This window comes from Oreochromis niloticus, linkage group LG4 (genome assembly GCF_001858045.2).
Source record: "Oreochromis niloticus isolate F11D_XX linkage group LG4, O_niloticus_UMD_NMBU, whole genome shotgun sequence".
Taxonomy (NCBI): Eukaryota; Metazoa; Chordata; class Actinopteri; order Cichliformes; family Cichlidae; genus Oreochromis; species Oreochromis niloticus.
The window spans coordinates 7,361,568-7,385,710 of NC_031969.2; the positions used below are offsets into that span (position 1 = coordinate 7,361,568).

Below are 24,143 nucleotides of genomic sequence, written 5' to 3' on the forward strand. Positions count from 1 at the left end.
TCTGTGTGGTTATCACAGTTTTACACGTTCCTCTTTATTAATTGATTTATTGTGAACAACATGAACGTGAGGGAGAATTTTGCTCAAGCACTGTCCGGTACACTCACAGCTTGCTGTCTTTAACAGTCTTATTATTTTCTTTCATTGTTTGTTTGGGGATTTCTCCAAAACATGTGTTAATCACAATTATTGACAGTCTAATGCATAGGTGTCAAACTCTGGCCCGCGGGCCAAATTTGGCCCGCAGCCTTATTGCATTTGGCCCGCGAGGCCATACCAAATTACTATTAGAGCTGGCCTACTGGTATTATACAGCTAATATATGTATTGTTTAGTATTAAGCTTTGCTTGTTCCATATTCAATTTTTCAGCAAAACTTGTTTGAGTCCATAAGAAAAGATTCATTCTTATATCTGGAGGAAGATTTTTTTTTTCAATAAATATTAACGTTAGCCCGCGACTTTGTTCCAGTTTTGAATTTTGGCCCACTGTGTATTTGAGTTTGACACCCCTGGTCTAGTGTAATAGGTAGATTTGTTTTGAAATGTGCAGAGCTCGTCTGCATCATTGTTTCAGAGAGAAGAATAAACAAGATGTAGTAGTAACCACAAGTGGCCAGCAGGCGTCACTGTGGAGATGGGTTTCATTTTGTTTCGAAGCCTCGATTGAATTCCCCGGCTCTCCCTGCATTTCCCCACAACTGCCAGAGTCATTTCGCCGCCGTCGCTCCCGTGCTGTGCTCACAGCGTGGATTTCAACAGTGAAAGCATACACGACTACTGTCTTCAATTCGTTGACATACATTTAAAACACCTCTCTGCCGTTGCTTTTGTGGTCATTGAAGCATTTTCATTGAAGATCTTTTGAATCCGCCGGAGTCTCTGCTCTCCGCGTCCTGCCGTGGTTCGGAGCGCAGGCGATAGCAAAGAAGAAAATGTGAGTCGAGGAAGCTCGCGCCACCGGTGTAGCTCTGGCCGTTAGCAGAGTGAAGCTGACCCTCCACCCACTTGAAACGTAAAGGCAAATAGGTGGAGCGGTTAGTGCTACGTTTGTGCAGGTAAAATTAGCGTTTGTGCTGCTACGGTTTTTGAGATATTAAACTTATTTTATAGGTCATTCAAAGCAAGGGCGTAGATTTGGTATTGGCATTGGTGGGGACGGGTGTTTCAACCACCAAACCCTGCCCTGTTTCTTTTTTTTTCCCTTTTGTCTTTGCTTCTTGATAAAAAAGGAGAAATATACTTGCCTACATGTGCTATTCTACATGCTTTTAAACCATTTAAAATTACAATTCATAGTTTTATATGTGAATTATATAATGTTAAATTACTATTAAACAAATGACTAAGTATTTTAGACTTTAGTTTACTTCGGCCATATTCCATATAAATCAGGTATCATACAAAAATAAAAATAGCTTCAAATACAGTCATGACAATAAAAGAATATGACTTTAAGGACTTAAATCTGGGACGGAGAGATTTCGCAGGTCTTTCCTCCCCACTGCTATCAGACTCCACAACAAAGACTTTTGCAGCTAATCAAACACACACAAACCCACACATGTGCAATAAGACTAAGTGCAATACTCTTTTCTGACAAAGTTGTATTTTTACTCAGTTGTATATAACATTTGTATTCTATTTTTATCCTATTGTATATAATACAACTGACTGCACTAGGACATATTGCCACCTGATAAAATAACACATTGATTCGTGCCATATAAAAAGTGAGACATGTCAATTCAGATTCTTTGCCAAATATACACTAATGAATCAATTTACATCAGCAGCCTAACAATTGTCATGATAATAAATACTAGTTAATCTATAGCACCAAATCATCAGTCAGTCACCTGTGACCTCGCCTCTTCACCTCTGTCCAAGCTACAACATGGCAGAGCTGCCTCTGTCAGCTGACATTCCAAATACATGCAGTCACATATGTGCTTCAAATACAGTAATGAACCAACAAGTCATCATCCAATTTCACCTGTGATCTTGTGTCACCATTACTCTCTGAGCTTTGTGTTGGTTCTTCTGTCACCTGACAAATAGGACATACATGACAATAAGAATAAAATGGGTGGCTGCTTCAGTGTTTCTGTCACTTTGTGCAGATCTTGACTCATCAGTAATGTTTGTAGGGTGAGTGCATTTTTAACACAATTTCTGCAAACTGCACTACAAGGTGGAATATTTGCAAAATCATGACTACCTCATGATATTTTGTCTCAAAAATTAACCCTATGAATATGTCAGTACCATTAAGATGAAATTATTGGGTCACCAACATTTTAACGTTAGACATATAATTTAACAGCCTCTGTAAACTAATATCCTGGCTTGCTCGAGGCTGCAGTTTTCTCTGACAGTTTCAATCAAAGTTAGAAATGCTACTCTGGGAGACTGAGATAACTAATAGTGCTGCCTGTTTTGCAGTTAGTTTCCAAAACACGTTATTCATGGTTACATACAATTTTAGACTGATGTGGGCCAAAGCCTAGCATAGCCTGTAACGTTATTATGACGGACACATTTTATGAGTGAACTTGACTTTAAGTGACTTACAGGTTTCTTTGAAAAATACTTTCTTATATCCAGGTTCTTCCTTTTTGCTGCCATCCTCCTCTCCTCCTTGCAGGTCCTCGCAGCGCAGGCTTGCCGCTGCTAAAACTAAACAGAGCTCCCTGAAAGGCACAGCCAATCACATTGGTCATATTTGTCACATGAGGTAGGACTCCAATAGAGAACGTAATTTAACTCTTTCTGCACCGCTGGGTGAATGAGACGTTGACAGATCGTTTTTTTTTTTCTTTCTATCGGGTTTGTTTTAATTTACTCGAAGAGATCAAATTATTGGTGGGGACAATTCAATAATCGCCAAATCTACGCCCTTGCTTGGGAGGAAACAATGGTCAATACATCTTTGAAGAGTACAACGTTCAAAGAAAGGAGACAGGCCGGTGGTGTCGGTGTCAAAGTCGATAAATGTCATCGCGTTTTAAATAGAAGTGGCAGGGATTGGAGTGATCATTTATTTGAAAGGCTGACTGACCAGAAAACTCTCGGCTGAACAAGTGCAGTTTGAAATATTAAAGATACTGCTTTCCTCACTGTCACACACTCTTCGAGCCCCTGCAGAGATTCACCAAAGCATTTGTTGCACTCGAACTAAAACAAACTATGGATGGAGGCGCGGGACGTGTCAGTGCTGCACAGCAGCAGAGGCCGCTGTGGGTCTTGTGTTTGTTCTCTCGGCTTCGGATCCAGCTAAATTATAACGAGACTCACGGGCTGGTCGCAACATTTCACGTGTCCAACAAAAGGCTTGCTGTGATCTACCTGACTAGAATATTTGTGGTGTTCTTCGTGAACGGAGCAGAGTAGCAGGGTGTGATCGCGGCGTCACCAGCGACAGGATTGGCTCAGCTGGTCTGTGCGCGCTGACAGTTTCTCTTCCTAAGACCATTTCACAGGAAAGCAAAACCACGGAAGAACGAGCTACAACGTGTGAGGCTATGCACGGAGCCATGGTGCCCTGTTCATGGCCAGCTTCTGATGACGCCGGAGCCGAGAGCTGCTATGTCAACGAGACACATGGAAACTGATAAATATACATATATAAATATATTGAAAAGATGACCATTAAAATGATCTAACAACCCCCTGTGATGTGCCGTTAATTTTATACATGACTTGTGTAGTTACAATCTTTGATATGCTCTGCTGTTTAACAGGAATGAGTGCAAACTGAAACATTTTAAACCCACAAATTCAAACAGCTTTTAATGAAAGAAAGCTGTGGCCGTGCGCACAGAAAAGATGTTACTTTGTTTGTTGTCCGTGTTACAATCCGCGCTGTGAGCACAGCACTGGAGAGACGCAGGCGGAAGGAGCCGGGCTATTGCTCGGAGGTAGACAGCGGGGAAAGTGCAGCCTACAGCCCGATACGTCGATGCACAGTGGCGCTCTGATTTGATGTGCTGAAGCCTCCAGAGAAGAATCCACATTAACACACGGACAGAATTTTATTGTGATTAACATTTTAATTTTTATTATTTTTTTTTTTAATTATTTGTCACCAAGAATGATCCTTCTATTACACATTTGGACAGCTGTACACATTTCATCTTTAAAATGCGTCCCTCCCGTCTACAGGATGATGTTGAACCCAGCATTATAAGATTTAATAGTTTGATTATAGAGTGGTGTAACACACGATGTCAGGCAAAAGGCTCCATGAATGCTCGGTTTGAATTCAAGCAGTTCATAAAAGGGAAAAGCACCCACAGTCTGTGCGTAAAAACACCAGGAGCACCGTTCCCTCTGTTGTGTGTTTAAATTCCTGTCCGCGAAGAGAAGACTGTAATCGTGTATGCTTTCCATCATGTCATCAGAAATCACACCAGGAGAATATTTGTGGCGTTCTTCGTGAACGGAGTAGATGTGTTGACTTTTGATTCAGCAAACTGCCTCGGAGTAAAACACCGCTGTTGAAGGACCCACAGACACACAGCGTGTACTGTTTCTCCTTTATTTCACGACCCGCAACCATGCACTTTCTGGGTTGGCACACACATAATTGCACTGCAGCTCTCCCGGTGTTGCGCGCACAGCTCCTGTCGATGCGTCCTCCTCTCCACTCCAGCGTCACTAAAAGCAGTAGGGAGCTCGTCATTGCCATCACCACCACCTGTCCACTCACCTGCCCAGCACCGCCACTTGAGCTCACTGTACCGCCCCTCCCCTGCAGCTGAGCCAGGAACCACACTTCCGCCACAACCGCACACCTGTTTGCGCTCCAGACACTGTACTGTGGATGTCAGTCTAGGTCCTCGGGATCGTGTCTTTCACCGATCTCGTGCCGTCCTCGATGGAAATCCCCGCGTAATGATCTCTATCTAAAGAGGTCGTGATGGGAATCGCGTATGAGCTCCAAACACTGAATCTCAGGGTGTCGTTAAGATCCTCGAGATCGTGGCTTAGACCGCTCTCTGTCGGTCGTGGATTTTCCCCCTCCACCGACATCCCCACAGGATGATCTCTGTCCCCGACCGGCAAACAGGTTATGATGGGGATAAAACATGAAACAACATGAAACCTGAAATACAGAACTGATGGACACCAGCTTCCCTTCGACAGTTTGTCAAAACCTGCTCGCAGCGTGGACGAGACCGTACGCAAAGGTGCTGGTTGATGAAGCTGAGTGCACAGCGACCGGCTCTCCGTGAGTCAGTGTGTGCCTGCATTTCCCCACAACTGCCAGAGTCATTTCGTCGCCGTCGCTCCCGTGCTGTGCTCACAGCGTGGATTTCAACAGTGAAAGCATACACGACTACTGTCTTCAATTCGTGGACATACATTTAAAACACCTCTACTCTGCCGTCGCTTTTGTGGTTATTGAAGCACACCTTTCAGTGTGTGTGAATCCGCGGGAGTTTCTGCTCTCCGTGTCCTGGCGTGGTTCGGAGCGCAGGCGATAGTGAAGTAGAAAATGTGAATCGAGGAAGCTCGCGCCACAGGTCTCGCTGTGGCCGTTTGCAAGTACAGTAGGAGTGCCAAGCCAGTGCATTAAAGTGGGCGGGATCAGCTGTGGGTTAGATGATTAAAAACCCCGGACCAGACAGATTCATTCATTATTTCAATAGCAGACTGCAACAAAAGCTGTTGACACATGAACGAAAATTTGATGAACACACTCGACAAGATCCAGAGACCAACTTCAACTCAAGTTCTTAATGAACCTACTTTAAGACTGCCACTTCGTTGATCTGCTCCAGAATAAAATATTACTTGGGAGGAAACAATAGTCAATAGACCTTTGAAGAGTACAACGTTCAAAGAAAGGAGACAGGCCGGTGGTGTCGGTGTCAAAGTCGATAAATGTCATCGCGTTTTAAATAGAAGTGGCAGGGATTGGAGTGATCATTTATTTGAAAGGCTGACTGACCAGAAAACTCTCGGCTGAACAAGTGCAGTTTGAAATATTAAAGATACTGCTTTCCTCACTGTCACACACTCTTCGAGCCCCTGCAGAGATTCACCAAAGCATTTGTTGCACTCGAACTAAAACAAACTATGGATGGAGGCGCCGGACGTGTCAGTGCTGCACAGCAGCAGAGGCCGCTGTGGGTCTTGTGTTTGTTCTCTCGGCTTCGGATCCAGCTAAATTATAACGAGACTCACGGGCTGGTCGCAACATTTCACGTGTCCAACAAAAGGCTTGCTGTGATCTACCTGACTAGAATATTTGTGGTGTTCTTCGTGAACGGAGCAGAGTAGCAGGGTGTGATCGCGGCGTCACCAGCGACAGGATTGGCTCAGCTGGTCTGTGCGCGCTGACAGTTTCTCTTCCTAAGACCATTTCACAGGAAAGCAAAACCACGGAAGAACGAGCTACAACGTGTGAGGCTATGCACGGAGCCATGGTGCCCTGTTCATGGCCAGCTTCTGATGACGCCGGAGCCGAGAGCTGCTATGTCAACGAGACACATGGAAACTGATAAATATACATATATAAATATATTGAAAAGATGACCATTAAAATGATCTAACAACCCCCTGTGATGTGCCGTTAATTTTATACATGACTTGTGTAGTTACAATCTTTGATATGCTCTGCTGTTTAACAGGAATGAGTGCAAACTGAAACATTTTAAACCCACAAATTCAAACAGCTTTTAATGAAAGAAAGCTGTGGCCGTGCGCACAGAAAAGATGTTACTTTGTTTGTTGTCCGTGTTACAATCCGCGCTGTGAGCACAGCACTGGAGAGACGCAGGCGGAAGGAGCCGGGCTATTGCTCGGAGGTAGACAGCGGGGAAAGTGCAGCCTACAGCCCGATACGTCGATGCACAGTGGCGCTCTGATTTGATGTGCTGAAGCCTCCAGAGAAGAATCCACATTAACACACGGACAGAATTTTATTGTGATTAACATTTTAATTTTTATCATTATTTTTTTTTTTATTATTTGTCACCAAGAATGATCCTTCTATTACACATTTGGACAGCTGTACACATTTCATCTTTAAAATGCGTCCCTCCCGTCTACAGGATGATGTTGAACCCAGCATTATAAGATTTAATAGTTTGATTATAGAGTGGTGTAACACACGATGTCAGGCAAAAGGCTCCATGAATGCTCGGTTTGAATTCAAGCAGTTCATAAAAGGGAAAAGCACCCACAGTCTGTGCGTAAAAACACCAGGAGCACCGTTCCCTCTGTTGTGTGTTTAAATTCCTGTCCGCGAAGAGAAGACTGTAATCGTGTATGCTTTCCATCATGTCATCAGAAATCACACCAGGAGAATATTTGTGGCGTTCTTCGTGAACGGAGTAGATGTGTTGACTTTTGATTCAGCAAACTGCCTCGGAGTAAAACACCGCTGTTGAAGGACCCACAGACACACAGCGTGTACTGTTTCTCCTTTATTTCACGACCCGCAACCATGCACTTTCTGGGTTGGCACACACATAATTGCACTGCAGCTCTCCCGGTGTTGCGCGCACAGCTCCTGTCGATGCGTCCTCCTCTCCACTCCAGCGTCACTAAAAGCAGTAGGGAGCTCGTCATTGCCATCACCACCACCTGTCCACTCACCTGCCCAGCACCGCCACTTGAGCTCACTGTACCGCCCCTCCCCTGCAGCTGAGCCAGGAACCACACTTCCGCCACAACCGCACACCTGTTTGCGCTCCAGACACTGTACTGTGGATGTCAGTCTAGGTCCTCGGGATCGTGTCTTTCACCGATCTCGTGCCGTCCTCGATGGAAATCCCCGCGTAATGATCTCTATCTAAAGAGGTCGTGATGGGAATCGCGTATGAGCTCCAAACACTGAATCTCAGGGTGTCGTTAAGATCCTCGAGATCGTGGCTTAGACCGCTCTCTGTCGGTCGTGGATTTTCCCCTCCACCGACATCCCCACAGGATGATCTCTGTCCCCGACCGGCAAACAGGTTATGATGGGGATAAAACATGAAACAACATGAAACCTGAAATACAGAACTGATGGACACCAGCTTCCCTTCGACAGTTTGTCAAAACCTGCTCGCAGCGTGGACGAGACCGTACGCGAAGGTGCTGGTTGATGAAGCTGAGTGCACAGCGACCGGCTCTCCGTGAGTCAGTGTGTGCCTGCATTTCCCCACAACTGCCAGAGTCATTTCGTCGCCGTCGCTCCCGTGCTGTGCTCACAGCGTGGATTTCAACAGTGAAAGCATACACGACTACTGTCTTCAATTCGTGGACATACATTTAAAACACCTCTACTCTGCCGTCGCTTTTGTGGTTATTGAAGCACACCTTTCAGTGTGTGTGAATCCGCGGGAGTTTCTGCTCTCCGTGTCCTGGCGTGGTTCGGAGCGCAGGCGATAGTGAAGTAGAAAATGTGAATCGAGGAAGCTCGCGCCACAGGTCTCGCTGTGGCCGTTTGCAAGTACAGTAGGAGTGCCAAGCCAGTGCATTAAAGTGGGCGGGATCAGCTGTGGGTTAGATGATTAAAAACCCCGGACCAGACAGATTCATTCATTATTTCAATAGCAGACTGCAACAAAAGCTGTTGACACATGAACGAAAATTTGATGAACACACTCGACAAGATCCAGAGACCAACTTCAACTCAAGTTCTTAATGAACCTACTTTAAGACTGCCACTTCGTTGATCTGCTCCAGAATAAAATATTACTTGGGAGGAAACAATAGTCAATAGACCTTTGAAGAGTACAACGTTCAAAGAAAGGAGACAGGCCGGTGGTGTCGGTGTCAAAGTCGATAAATGTCATCGCGTTTTAAATAGAAGTGGCAGGGATTGGAGTGATCATTTATTTGAAAGGCTGACTGACCAGAAAACTCTCGGCTGAACAAGTGCAGTTTGAAATATTAAAGATACTGCTTTCCTCACTGTCACACACTCTTCGAGCCCCTGCAGAGATTCACCAAAGCATTTGTTGCACTCGAACTAAAACAAACTATGGATGGAGGCGCCGGACGTGTCAGTGCTGCACAGCAGCAGAGGCCGCTGTGGGTCTTGTGTTTGTTCTCTCGGCTTCGGATCCAGCTAAATTATAACGAGACTCACGGGCTGGTCGCAACATTTCACGTGTCCAACAAAAGGCTTGCTGTGATCTACCTGACTAGAATATTTGTGGTGTTCTTCGTGAACGGAGCAGAGTAGCAGGGTGTGATCGCGGCGTCACCAGCGACAGGATTGGCTCAGCTGGTCTGTGCGCGCTGACAGTTTCTCTTCCTAAGACCATTTCACAGGAAAGCAAAACCACGGAAGAACGAGCTACAACGTGTGAGGCTATGCACGGAGCCATGGTGCCCTGTTCATGGCCAGCTTCTGATGACGCCGGAGCCGAGAGCTGCTATGTCAACGAGACACATGGAAACTGATAAATATACATATATAAATATATTGAAAAGATGACCATTAAAATGATCTAACAACCCCCTGTGATGTGCCGTTAATTTTATACATGACTTGTGTAGTTACAATCTTTGATATGCTCTGCTGTTTAACAGGAATGAGTGCAAACTGAAACATTTTAAACCCACAAATTCAAACAGCTTTTAATGAAAGAAAGCTGTGGCCGTGCGCACAGAAAAGATGTTACTTTGTTTGTTGTCCGTGTTACAATCCGCGCTGTGAGCACAGCACTGGAGAGACGCAGGCGGAAGGAGCCGGGCTATTGCTCGGAGGTAGACAGCGGGGAAAGTGCAGCCTACAGCCCGATACGTCGATGCACAGTGGCGCTCTGATTTGATGTGCTGAAGCCTCCAGAGAAGAATCCACATTAACACACGGACAGAATTTTATTGTGATTAACATTTTAATTTTTATTATTATTTTTTTTTATTATTTGTCACCAAGAATGATCCTTCTATTACACATTTGGACAGCTGTACACATTTCATCTTTAAAATGCGTCCCTCCCGTCTACAGGATGATGTTGAACCCAGCATTATAAGATTTAATAGTTTGATTATAGAGTGGTGTAACACACGATGTCAGGCAAAAGGCTCCATGAATGCTCGGTTTGAATTCAAGCAGTTCATAAAAGGGAAAAGCACCCACAGTCTGTGCGTAAAAACACCAGGAGCACCGTTCCCTCTGTTGTGTGTTTAAATTCCTGTCCGCGAAGAGAAGACTGTAATCGTGTATGCTTTCCATCATGTCATCAGAAATCACACCAGGAGAATATTTGTGGCGTTCTTCGTGAACGGAGTAGATGTGTTGACTTTTGATTCAGCAAACTGCCTCGGAGTAAAACACCGCTGTTGAAGGACCCACAGACACACAGCGTGTACTGTTTCTCCTTTATTTCACGACCCGCAACCATGCACTTTCTGGGTTGGCACACACATAATTGCACTGCAGCTCTCCCGGTGTTGCGCGCACAGCTCCTGTCGATGCGTCCTCCTCTCCACTCCAGCGTCACTAAAAGCAGTAGGGAGCTCGTCATTGCCATCACCACCACCTGTCCACTCACCTGCCCAGCACCGCCACTTGAGCTCACTGTACCGCCCCTCCCCTGCAGCTGAGCCAGGAACCACACTTCCGCCACAACCGCACACCTGTTTGCGCTCCAGACACTGTACTGTGGATGTCAGTCTAGGTCCTCGGGATCGTGTCTTTCACCGATCTCGTGCCGTCCTCGATGGAAATCCCCGCGTAATGATCTCTATCTAAAGAGGTCGTGATGGGAATCGCGTATGAGCTCCAAACACTGAATCTCAGGGTGTCGTTAAGATCCTCGAGATCGTGGCTTAGACCGCTCTCTGTCGGTCGTGGATTTTCCCCCTCCACCGACATCCCCACAGGATGATCTCTGTCCCCGACCGGCAAACAGGTTATGATGGGGATAAAACATGAAACAACATGAAACCTGAAATACAGAACTGATGGACACCAGCTTCCCTTCGACAGTTTGTCAAAACCTGCTCGCAGCGTGGACGAGACCGTACGCGAAGGTGCTGGTTGATGAAGCTGAGTGCACAGCGACCGGCTCTCCGTGAGTCAGTGTGTGCCTGCATTTCCCCACAACTGCCAGAGTCATTTCGTCGCCGTCGCTCCCGTGCTGTGCTCACAGCGTGGATTTCAACAGTGAAAGCATACACGACTACTGTCTTCAATTCGTGGACATACATTTAAAACACCTCTACTCTGCCGTCGCTTTTGTGGTTATTGAAGCACACCTTTCAGTGTGTGTGAATCCGCGGGAGTTTCTGCTCTCCGTGTCCTGGCGTGGTTCGGAGCGCAGGCGATAGTGAAGTAGAAAATGTGAATCGAGGAAGCTCGCGCCACAGGTCTCGCTGTGGCCGTTTGCAAGTACAGTAGGAGTGCCAAGCCAGTGCATTAAAGTGGGCGGGATCAGCTGTGGGTTAGATGATAAAAACCCCGGACCAGACAGATTCATTCATTATTTCAATAGCAGACTGCAACAAAAGCTGTTGACACATGAACGAAAATTTGATGAACACACTCGACAAGATCCAGAGACCAACTTCAACTCAAGTTTTAATGAACCTACTTTAAGACTGCCACTTCGTTGATCTGCTCCAGAATAAAATATTACTTGGGAGGAAACAATAGTCAATAGACCTTTGAAGAGTACAACGTTCAAAGAAAGGAGACAGGCCGGTGGTGTCGGTGTCAAAGTCGATAAATGTCATCGCGTTTTAAATAGAAGTGGCAGGGATTGGAGTGATCATTTATTTGAAAGGCTGACTGACCAGAAAACTCTCGGCTGAACAAGTGCAGTTTGAAATATTAAAGATACTGCTTTCCTCACTGTCACACACTCTTCGAGCCCCTGCAGAGATTCACCAAAGCATTTGTTGCACTCGAACTAAAACAAACTATGGATGGAGGCGCGGGACGTGTCAGTGCTGCACAGCAGCAGAGGCCGCTGTGGGTCTTGTGTTTGTTCTCTCGGCTTCGGATCCAGCTAAATTATAACGAGACTCACGGGCTGGTCGCAACATTTCACGTGTCCAACAAAAGGCTTGCTGTGATCTACCTGACTAGAATATTTGTGGTGTTCTTCGTGAACGGAGCAGAGTAGCAGGGTGTGATCGCGGCGTCACCAGCGACAGGATTGGCTCAGCTGGTCTGTGCGCGCTGACAGTTTCTCTTCCTAAGACCATTTCACAGGAAAGCAAAACCACGGAAGAACGAGCTACAACGTGTGAGGCTATGCACGGAGCCATGGTGCCCTGTTCATGGCCAGCTTCTGATGACGCCGGAGCCGAGAGCTGCTATGTCAACGAGACACATGGAAACTGATAAATATACATACATACATATATATGTTGAAAAGATGACTATTAAAATGATCTAACAACCCCCTGTGATGTGCCGTTAATTTTATACATGACTTGTGTAGTTACAATCTTTGATATGCTCTGCTGTTTAACAGGAATGAGTGCAAACTGAAACATTTTAAACCCACAAATTCAAACAGCTTTTAATGAAAGAAAGCTGTGGCCGTGCGCACAGAAAAGATGTTACTTTGTTTTTTGTCCGTGTTACAATCCGCGCTGTGAGCACAGCACTGGAGAGACGCGGGCGGAAGGAGCCGGGCTATTGCTCGGAGGTAGACAGCGGGGAAAGTGCAGCCTACAGCCCGATACGTCGATGCACAGTGGCGCTCTGATTTGATGTGCTGAAGCCTCCAGAGAAGAATCCACATTAACACACGGACAGAATTTTATTGTGATTAACATTTTAATTTTATTATTATTTTTTTTAATTATTTGTCACCAAGAATGATCCTTCTATTACACATTTGGACAGCTGTACACATTTCATCTTTAAAATGCGTCCCTCCCGTCTACAGGATGATGTTGAACCCAGCATTATAAGATTTAATAGTTTGATTATAGAGTGGTGTAACACACGATGTCAGGCAAAAGGCTCCATGAATGCTCGGTTTGAATTCAAGCAGTTCATAAAAGGGAAAAGCACCCACAGTCTGTGCGTAAAAACACCAGGAGCACCGTTCCCTCTGTTGTGTGTTTAAATTCCTGTCCGCGAAGAGAAGACTGTAATCGTGTATGCTTTCCATCATGTCATCAGAAATCACACCAGGAGAATATTTGTGGCGTTCTTCGTGAACGGAGTAGATGTGTTGACTTTTGATTCAGCAAACTGCCTCGGAGTAAAACACCGCTGTTGAAGGACCCACAGACACACAGCGTGTACTGTTTCTCCTTTATTTCACGACCCGCAACCATGCACTTTCTGGGTTGGCACACACATAATTGCACTGCAGCTCTCCCGGTGTTGCGCGCACAGCTCCTGTCGATGCGTCCTCCTCTCCACTCCAGCGTCACTAAAAGCAGTAGGGAGCTCGTCATTGCCATCACCACCACCTGTCCACTCACCTGCCCAGCACCGCCACTTGAGCTCACTGTACCGCCCCTCCCCTGCAGCTGAGCCAGGAACCACACTTCCGCCACAACCGCACACCTGTTTGCGCTCCAGACACTGTACTGTGGATGTCAGTCTAGGTCCTCGGGATCGTGTCTTTCACCGATCTCGTGCCGTCCTCGATGGAAATCCCCGCGTAATGATCTCTATCTAAAGAGGTCGTGATGGGAATCGCGTATGAGCTCCAAACACTGAATCTCAGGTGTCGTTAAGATCCTCGAGATCGTGGCTTAGACCGCTCTCTGTCGGTCGTGGATTTTCCCCCTCCACCGACATCCCCACAGGATGATCTCTGTCCCCGACCGGCAAACAGGTTATGATGGGGATAAAACATGAAACAACATGAAACCTGAAATACAGAACTGATGGACACCAGCTTCCCTTCGACAGTTTGTCAAAACCTGCTCGCAGCGTGGACGAGACCGTACGCGAAAGTGCTGGTTGATGAAGCTGAGTGCACAGCGACCGGCTCTCCGTGAGTCAGTGTGTGCCTGCATTTCCCCACAACTGCCAGAGTCATTTCGTCGCCGTCGCTCCCGTGCTGTGCTCACAGCGTGGATTTCAACAGTGAAAGCATACACGACTACTGTCTTCAATTCGTGGACATACATTTAAAACACCTCTACTCTGCCGTCGCTTTTGTGGTTATTGAAGCACACCTTTCAGTGTGTGTGAATCCGCGGGAGTTTCTGCTCTCCGTGTCCTGGCGTGGTTCGGAGCGCAGGCGATAGTGAAGTAGAAAATGTGAATCGAGGAAGCTCGCGCCACAGGTCTCGCTGTGGCCGTTTGCAAGTACAGTAGGAGTGCCAAGCCAGTGCATTAAAGTGGGCGGGATCAGCTGTGGGTTAGATGATAAAAACCCCGGACCAGACAGATTCATTCATTATTTCAATAGCAGACTGCAACAAAAGCTGTTGACACATGAACGAAATTTGATGAACACACTCGACAAGATCCAGAGACCAACTTCAACTCAAGTTCTTAATGAACCTACTTTAAGACTGCCACTTCGTTGATCTGCTCCAGAATAAAATATTACTTGGGAGGAAACAATAGTCAATAGACCTTTGAAGAGTACAACGTTCAAAGAAAGGAGACAGGCCGGTGGTGTCGGTGTCAAAGTCGATAAATGTCATCGCGTTTTAAATAGAAGTGGCAGGGATTGGAGTGATCATTTATTTGAAAGGCTGACTGACCAGAAAACTCTCGGCTGAACAAGTGCAGTTTGAAATATTAAAGATACTGCTTTCCTCACTGTCACACACTCTTCGAGCCCCTGCAGAGATTCACCAAAGCATTTGTTGCACTCGAACTAAAACAAACTATGGATGAGGCGCGGGACGTGTCAGTGCTGCACAGCAGCAGAGGCCGCTGTGGGTCTTGTGTTTGTTCTCTCGGCTTCGGATCCAGCTAAATTATAACGAGACTCACGGGCTGGTCGCAACATTTCACGTGTCCAACAAAAGGCTTGCTGTGATCTACCTGACTAGAATATTTGTGGTGTTCTTCGTGAACGGAGCAGAGTAGCAGGGTGTGATCGCGGCGTCACCAGCGACAGGATTGGCTCAGCTGGTCTGTGCGCGCTGACAGTTTCTCTTCCTAAGACCATTTCACAGGAAAGCAAAACCACGGAAGAACGAGCTACAACGTGTGAGGCTATGCACGGAGCCATGGTGCCCTGTTCATGGCCAGCTTCTGATGACGCCGGAGCCGAGAGCTGCTATGTCAACGAGACACATGGAAACTGATAAATATACATACATACATATATATGTTGAAAAGATGACTATTAAAATGATCTAACAACCCCTGTGATGTGCCGTTAATTTTATACATGACTTGTGTAGTTACAATCTTTGATATGCTCTGCTGTTTAATAGGAATGAGTGCAAACTGAAACATTTTAAACCCACAAATTCAAACAGCTTTTAATGAAAGAAAGCTGTGGCCGTGCGCACAGAAAAGATGTTACTTTGTTTTTTGTCCGTGTTACAATCCGCGCTGTGAGCACAGCACTGGAGAGACGCGGGCGGAAGGAGCCGGGCTATTGCTCGGAGGTAGACAGCGGGGAAAGTGCAGCCTACAGCCCGATACGTCGATGCACAGTGGCGCTCTGATTTGATGTGCTGAAGCCTCCAGAGAAGAATCCACATTAACACACGGACAGAATTTTATTGTGATTAACATTTTAATTTTATTATTATTTTTTTAATTATTTGTCACCAAGAATGATCCTTCTATTACACATTTGGACAGCTGTACACATTTCATCTTTAAAATGCGTCCCTCCCGTCTACAGGATGATGTTGAACCCAGCATTATAAGATTTAATAGTTTGATTATAGAGTGGTGTAACACACGATGTCAGGCAAAAGGCTCCATGAATGCTCGGTTTGAATTCAAGCAGTTCATAAAAGGGAAAAGCACCCACAGTCTGTGCGTAAAAACACCAGGAGCACCGTTCCCTCTGTTGTGTGTTTAAATTCCTGTCCGCGAAGAGAAGACTGTAATCGTGTATGCTTTCCATCATGTCATCAGAAATCACACCAGGAGAATATTTGTGGCGTTCTTCGTGAACGGAGTAGATGTGTTGACTTTTGATTCAGCAAACTGCCTCGGAGTAAAACACCGCTGTTGAAGGACCCACAGACACACAGCGTGTACTGTTTCTCCTTTATTTCACGACCCGCAACCATGCACTTTCTGGGTTGGCACACACATAATTGCACTGCAGCTCTCCCGGTGTTGCGCGCACAGCTCCTGTCGATGCGTCCTCCTCTCCACTCCAGCGTCACTAAAAGCAGTAGGGAGCTCGTCATTGCCATCACCACCACCTGTCCACTCACCTGCCCAGCACCGCCACTTGAGCTCACTGTACCGCCCCTCCCCTGCAGCTGAGCCAGGAACCACACTTCCGCCACAACCGCACACCTGTTTGCGCTCCAGACACTGTACTGTGGATGTCAGTCTAGGTCCTCGGGATCGTGTCTTTCACCGATCTCGTGCCGTCCTCGATGGAAATCCCGCGTAATGATCTCTATCTAAAGAGGTCGTGATGGGAATCGCGTATGAGCTCCAAACACTGAATCTCAGGGTGTCGTTAAGATCCTCGAGATCGTGGCTTAGACCGCTCTCTGTCGGTCGTGGATTTTCCCCCTCCACCGACATCCCACAGGATGATCTCTGTCCCCGACCGGCAAACAGGTTATGATGGGGATAAAACATGAAACAACATGAACCTGAAATACAGAACTGATGGACACCAGCTTCCCTTCGACAGTTTGTCAAACCTGCTCGCAGCGTGGACGAGACCGTACGCGAAGTGCTGGTTGATGAAGCTGAGTGCACAGCGACCGGCTCTCCGTGAGTCAGTGTGTGCCTGCATTTCCCCACAACTGCCAGAGTCATTTCGTCGCCGTCGCTCCCGTGCTGTGCTCACAGCGTGGATTTCAACAGTGAAAGCATACACGACTACTGTCTTCAATTCGTGGACATACATTTAAAACACCTCTACTCTGCCGTCGCTTTTGTGGTTATTGAAGCACACCTTTCAGTGTGTGTGAATCCGCGGGAGTTTCTGCTCTCCGTGTCCTGGCGTGGTTCGGAGCGCAGGCGATAGTGAAGTAGAAAATGTGAATCGAGGAAGCTCGCGCCACAGATCTCGCTGTGGCCGTTTGCAAGTACAGTAGGAGTGCCAAGCCAGTGCATTAAAGTGGGCGGGATCAGCTGTGGGTTAGATGATAAAAACCCCGGACCAGACAGATTCATTCATTATTTCAATAGCAGACTGCAACAAAAGCTGTTGACACATGAACGAAATTTGATGAACACACTCGACAAGATCCAGAGACCAACTTCAACTCAAGTTCTTAATGAACCTACTTTAAGACTGCCACTTCGTTGATCTGCTCCAGAATAAAATATTACTTGGGAGGAAACAATAGTCAATAGACCTTTGAAGAGTACAACGTTCAAAGAAAGGAGACAGGCCGGTGGTGTCGGTGTCAAAGTCGATAAATGTCATCGCGTTTTAAATAGAAGTGGCAGGGATTGGAGTGATCATTTATTTGAAAGGCTGACTGACCAGAAAACTCTCGGCTGAACAAGTGCAGTTTGAAATATTAAAGATACTGCTTTCCTCACTGTCACACACTCTTCGAGCCCCTGCAGAGATTCACCAAAGCATTTGTTGCACTCGAACTAAAACAAACTATGGATGGAGGCGCGGGACGTGTCAGTGCTGCACAGCAGCAGAGGCCGCTGTGGGTCTTGTGTTTGTTCTCTTGGCTTCGGATCCAGCTAAATTATAACGAGACTCACGGGCTGGTCGCAACATTTCACGTGTCCAACAAAAGGCTTGCTGTGATCTACCTGACTAGAATATTTGTGGTGTTCTTCGTGAACGGAGCAGAGTAGCAGGGTGTGATCGCGGCGTCACCAGCGACAGGATTGGCTCAGCTGGTCTGTGCGCGCTGACAGTTTCTCTTCCTAAGACCATTTCACAGGAAAGCAAAACCACGGAAGAACGAGCTACAACGTGTGAGGCTATGCACGGAGCCATGGTGCCCTGTTCATGGCCAGCTTCTGATGACGCCGGAGCCGAGAGCTGCTATGTCAACGAGACACATGGAAACTGATAAATATACATACATACATATATATGTTGAAAAGATGACTATTAAAATGATCTAACAACCCCCTGTGATGTGCCGTTAATTTTATACATGACTTGTGTAGTTACAATCTTTGATATGCTCTGCTGTTTAATAGGAATGAGTGCAAACTGAAACATTTTAAACCCACAAATTCAAACAGCTTTTAATGAAAGAAAGCTGTGGCCGTGCGCACAGAAAAGATGTTACTTTGTTTTTGTCCGTGTTACAATCCGCGCTGTGAGCACAGCACTGGAGAGACGCGGCGGAAGGAGCCGGGCTATTGCTCGGAGGTAGACAGCGGGGAAAGTGCAGCCTACAGCCCGATACGTCGATGCACAGTGGCGCTCTGATTTGATGTGCTGAAGCCTCCAGAGAAGAATCCACATTAACACACGGACAGAATTTTATTGTGATTAACATTTTAATTTTTATTATTTTTTTTTTATTATTTGTCACCAAGAATGATCCTTCTATTACACATTTGGACAGCTGTACACATTTCATCTTTAAAATGCGTCCCTCCCGTCTACAGGATGATGTTGAACCCAGCATTATAAGATTTAATAGTTTGATTATAGAGTGGTGTAACACACGATGTCAGGCAAAAGGCTCCATGAATGCTCGGTTTGAATTCAAGCAGTTCATAAAAGGGAAAAGCACCCACAGTCTGTGCGTAAAAACACCAGGAGCACCGTTCCCTCTGTTGTGTGTTTAAATTCCTGTCCGCGAAGAGAAGACTGTAATCGTGTATGCTTTCCATCATGTCATCAGAAATCACACCAGGAGAATATTTGTGGCGTTCTTCGTGAACGGAGTAGATGTGTTGACTTTTGATTCAGCAAACTGCCTCGGAGTAAAACACCGCTGTTGAAGGACCCACAGACACACAGCGTGTACTGTTTCTCCTTTATTTCACGACCCGCAACCATGCACTTTCTGGGTTGGCACACACATAATTGCACTGCAGCTCTCCCGGTGTTGCGCGCACAGCTCCTGTCGATGCGTCCTCCTCTCCACTCCAGCGTCACTAAAAGCAGTAGGGAGCTCGTCATTGCCATCACCACCACCTGTCCACTCACCTGCCCAGCACCGCCACTTGAGCTCACTGTACCGCCCTCCCCTGCAGCTGAGCCAGGAACCACACTTCCGCCACAACCGCACACCTGTTGCGCTCCAGACACTGTACTGTGGATGTCAGTCTAGGTCCTCGGGATCGTGTCTTTCACCGATCTCGTGCCGTCCTCGATGGAAATCCCCGCGTAATGATCTCTATCTAAAGAGGTCGTGATGGGAATCGCGTATGAGCTCCAAACACTGAATCTCAGGGTGTCGTTAAGATCCTCGAGATCGTGGCTTAGACCGCTCTCTGTCGGTCGTGGATTTTCCCCCTCCACCGACATCCCCACAGGATGATCTCTGTCCCCGACCGGCAAACAGGTTATGATGGGGATAAAACATGAAACAACATGAAACCTGAAATACAGAACTGGTGGACACCAGCTTCCCTTCGACAGTTTGTCAAACCTGCTCGCAGCGTGGACGAGACCATACGCGAAGGTGCTGGTTGATGAAGCTGAGTGCACAGCGACCGGCTCTCCGTGAGTCAGTGTGTGCCTGCATTTCCCCACAACTGCCAGAGTCATTTCGTCGCCGTCGCTCCCGTGCTGTGCTCACAGCGTGGATTTCAACAGTGAAAGCATACACGACCACTGTCTTCCCTTCATTGACACGAATTTCAAAATCTTCTACTCTACGGCCGCTTTTATTGTAATTGAAGCACATCTTTCAGTGTGCATGAATTCGCTGGAGTCTCTGCTCTTCCTGTCCTGGCGTGGTTCAGAGCGCAGGCAGTAAAGAACAAAATGTGCATCGAGGAAACTCGCGCCACCGGTGTCACTCTCCCCTTTACACTACACCACTCCAGCACACAGCAGACCGTGCGCAATGGTGCTCCTGGTGTTTTTACGCACAGACTTTGGGTGCTGTTAGTATTTTATGAATTACTTGAATTCAAACAGCGTGGATTTCAACACGTATTAATGTATTCCACATGGTGTGAGATTATTATATTATCTTATGCCACGTTATACCTCTAATTAAAGATTGTGAAATCATTATGTAGTTTTAGGTTGCATTCACCTCTTGACTTAGAATAAGGTGACAACTATTAGATTTATTAGACTGATTTGTATTACATTAGACTGCTGATTTATTATGAATGAATTACATTGTTTTATGATGCATTATACTGCTGATTTATAAGAAATACTGTTTTCAGAGAATCATGGCCTTATTTGTCTGATTAGAAAGAATAGAACATACTGCACAAGAAGCCAAGGTCATAACTTGGGCTCACTAAGAGAGAATGTAGATGTTTAGGTTTTATGACTTTGGAGGGGGTCTGACGCTATAAGAATGGGAGAAACGGTCAGACACTTTGAGATCGGGCGGACCCCATCCTGTCCACATCTCCCGTCTGGACGTTTATAGTCAAAGTGTTTTATGGAATAAAGAGATTGTTGATTGAGCATTTTTATACACCGAGTGTTGTTCTTCCTTCAGCCCAAAGATCAAAGAATTGGGAAATTTAACAATGGTTAACAATCATGTATGTGTAGGCTAACACACACAAAAAGAGTCTAGGTCTGACCAACAGTCTCAGCTGTGGGCAAAAGGATGACAGTCAATAAAATTCTAAAAGATAATTTGATACAATCAAAAGATAAGATAAAACAGTCCAGTGTCCCATTTGCAGATCAAGTAAAAACATACAGTCCCAAGACCAGAGCCCAGTTATGCCACAACGCCAGTTGCACTCCACGTGTTGACTTCAACAGGGTTAGCAGTTGTCCTCTGAGACCCACCACCCTGAAAGTAGATAGCCAGTGGTCACTCCAGCCTCTGCAACTCCACTGCCTTTAGGCTGTGGCATTTAATAGGCCCTGGCCTGCATAGAGACAAAATAACACATTCACTATAGAATTCATAGCGCAAAACCCATCCAGCCCAAACATATCATCACATTACATACCTGCACAGAGAGGCAAAATTACACAGCAGTGTTTGTAGTGTGGGCTATAAGTAGACCAGTGTATCAGTGCAGTCAATTACACCTGCCTCTAATTAGTCCAACCCCATTACAGCCATTGGCTCACCAGAAATGTGACACAGATGTCATCCAGGGAAGGACGGATGTTGTTTTTGCTTTGTTGTGTTTTAATGTGAAGTGTGTTTATTTATTTTATATTGCATGTTTTGGTTATATTTTGTGCAGTGTTTTACTTATATTGCATGTTTTTGGTTACACCGTCAACTTGTCCGGAAAGACTCCGTCCCTCCCTGATTATGAACCATATACACCTGCGAGGTTCCCGGAGGCCAATAAGAGGGCCTACCAGACGACAAACAAGAGGCCTGAGGGAGAGAGTAGCAGTGATGGCGGTCTAGAAGTGGCAGCTGACGGCCGCAAGCGGCGGCGCCGCCGGAGTTGGCGTCAGTGCGGGACTGGTACAGCTTGGCGTGAAAGGAGGGAAAGCCAGCGACGCGGGGCGAGCGGTCCGACTGCTGCAGCAACGGAAGCCCGGATTACGCGTCTGCGAAGAATTAGAGGCGGCGAGGCAGGCCAGTGCCATTTACCGGTCACAAGGAAGCGGCGGGCAGAGTTGAGAGCTCTGCCCACCCGGGGTAAGTCTTTTTGACTTGTCCCCTTTTAATGAACGATAGCTCCCTAAAAGAGTAGTGACTGCTGCTGCCTTTCCTTTTTAGCGCATCGGGGCGCAGAACGCGGAGAGGAAGGCGAGGACGCCGCCGGGTTCCCTCCCTGTATTGCTTCACCGGATTTGTTATTAGTGACTCGTATACCGTGGCGGACGCCACTGGACTTTTAACGTTGTGTTTTATTGATTTTTATTGTTGTCCCCTGGCCAGGGCTGTTTTAATCTATTTTATTATTTTTTTTACCTGTTTAAATGTAATAAATATCTTATCCTTACAGTTTTTAAATTTGTGTGCATTCCCTTGGCTGCCCCACTGCTCTGTCCGTTTTTAGGAGGGTTTCTCTCTTTTTTTTTAACATCTGTGCAAAGAAACACCTTCCCCCTCCGTTACACAGACACACACAACCACTCCCAACCCAGTGCAACTTCATATAATAATATGGAGGTGAATTAATATAGACACATTAGTCCACCATGTTACATATGCTTCATGATTACTTTCTTCTCTTCACTGACATTGATTCAAAAAGTTCTGTGCGTTTTGGTTTTGTTTTGTTTTTTTTCCTGGTTATTTGAGCACATTTTTCAGTCTGCTCAAATGGTTGATTCTGTTCATCTGGACTTTGCTTTTTCAGTGTCAGAAAACGTTCCCTCACTCATCCAAGTGGCCTTTTCAGTCTCCGCTGGCTGCAGGCTTCTCCAACCTTATATCAGTTACTTTGCACAATGACTGAAACTAGCTCACTGAACAATATAGGTGTTGAGGTCAGTTCATTGATCATTCATATGCAATTTGTCCTGACCATTGATCAACAACCACTGATCAAAGACCATCTATGCAAACTTGATTTGATTGTAAATTGTCGTCCTAGGTGTTTATGTAATGGAGGCCCTATGGCAGACCCAGGGTATAACTGATATTCTGGAGAGATGTGCTGCAGTAAAGTCTCTTGAAAATGTTCCCCTTCCAATATCACATCTGGCATCCGCAGTGCTGGACCGGTAATCTGGCATACGGTTCGTTTTCCTGGTGGACCGACGCATTGTTGGTCGTCTGCCAGGGTTGGGCTGGACTGGGACAACCAAAAATAAATAAATAAATAAATAAAAAAATTTAAAAAAGAGGGGGGGCAACAATTATTAAAATAAAATAGCAGAATGCCGCAGCTGAGGGACGGGAGGAAAACGGCAGTCACTCTCCTCTTTTAATGACCGGAAGCGCCTTTTAATCATTAGTTGGGCGAGACTTACCCCGGGAGGGCAGAGCTCCGATCTCTGCCCACTGCTGTCTTAGGCTCAAGCGCGTGTCAGGTATCTCGTCCCTCGCCCGGCATCCAGCGTACTTTTCCGCCCGTCCCTCAGTTGCAAATTTCAGGCATCGTTGCAGAATATTCCTTAATCCCAGTTGACTTTCTGCAGCCCACTCGCCAGGGCCTCCAAACCTAATGCGGCCGCCGCCTGCCACCAGCTACTTCGCCATCTCCTGCCAGGCCCTCTTATTGGCCTCTGTGAATCCCAGGTGTGCCAAGTTAGCAATCAGGGAGGGGCGAAGTCTCTCCGGGACAAGTCAACAATAAATACAATAAAAGCATGCAATAGTGGGAAAAAATAAAACACTCAACATTAAAACACAAACACAACACATGTAAGATGATTAAAAACACCAAGTTAACTTGTCCATTCCACCCCGTGACACCAAAGGAAAAAGTAGTATAGCTTATAGGGTTATATTTGACTTAATTTACTACATACAATATTGAGTTTCTAGTCCCACAGGTGGGAAATACGTTTTGTCACAGCAGAAAGTGGACAGTGCAAAGTTATATAGCAAAAATTAGAATACAATAAGAATAATATACTGTACACAACTGTACACATTAGAATAGAATAAACTAGAATAAAATATACAATAGGATAAAAATAGAATACAAATGTTATATACAACTGAGTAAAAGTACAACTTTGTCAGAAAAGAGTATTACATTTAGTCTTATTGCACATGTGTGGGTTTGTGTGTGTTTGATCAGCTGCAAAAGTCTTTGTGGAGTCTGATAGCAGTGGGGAGGAAAGACCTGTGAAATCTCTCCGCCCCACATTTAAGTCCTTAAAGTCATATTCTTTTATTGTCTTGACTGTATTTGTGGTATCCGTGGTATAATTCTCAAACATGTAGCCTAAAGCAGATGACTCGTAAGCTGGAGAGGAAATGGCGTGTCACAAATTTAGAGGATCATCATTTAGCCTGGAGAAATAGTTTGCTGCTTTATAAGAAAGCCCTCCACAAAGCCAGAACATCTTACTATTCGTCACTGATTGAAGAAAATAAGAA

At 46.0% G+C, this 24,143-nt stretch overlaps 1 long non-coding RNA gene across 1 annotated transcript; it reads right to left on the minus strand.

Moving 5' to 3' along the window:
- Positions 1–20,376: 20,376 nt before the first annotated feature.
- On the minus strand, positions 20,377–23,270 carry LOC109202002 (uncharacterized). The gene is made up of 3 exons (XR_002061969.2): positions 23,066–23,270; positions 21,130–22,887; positions 20,377–21,045 (listed from the first exon to the last, which is right to left on the minus strand). It is a non-coding gene; the product is annotated as an uncharacterized LOC109202002 (long non-coding RNA).
- Between the last annotated feature and the right edge of the window lie 873 nt (positions 23,271–24,143).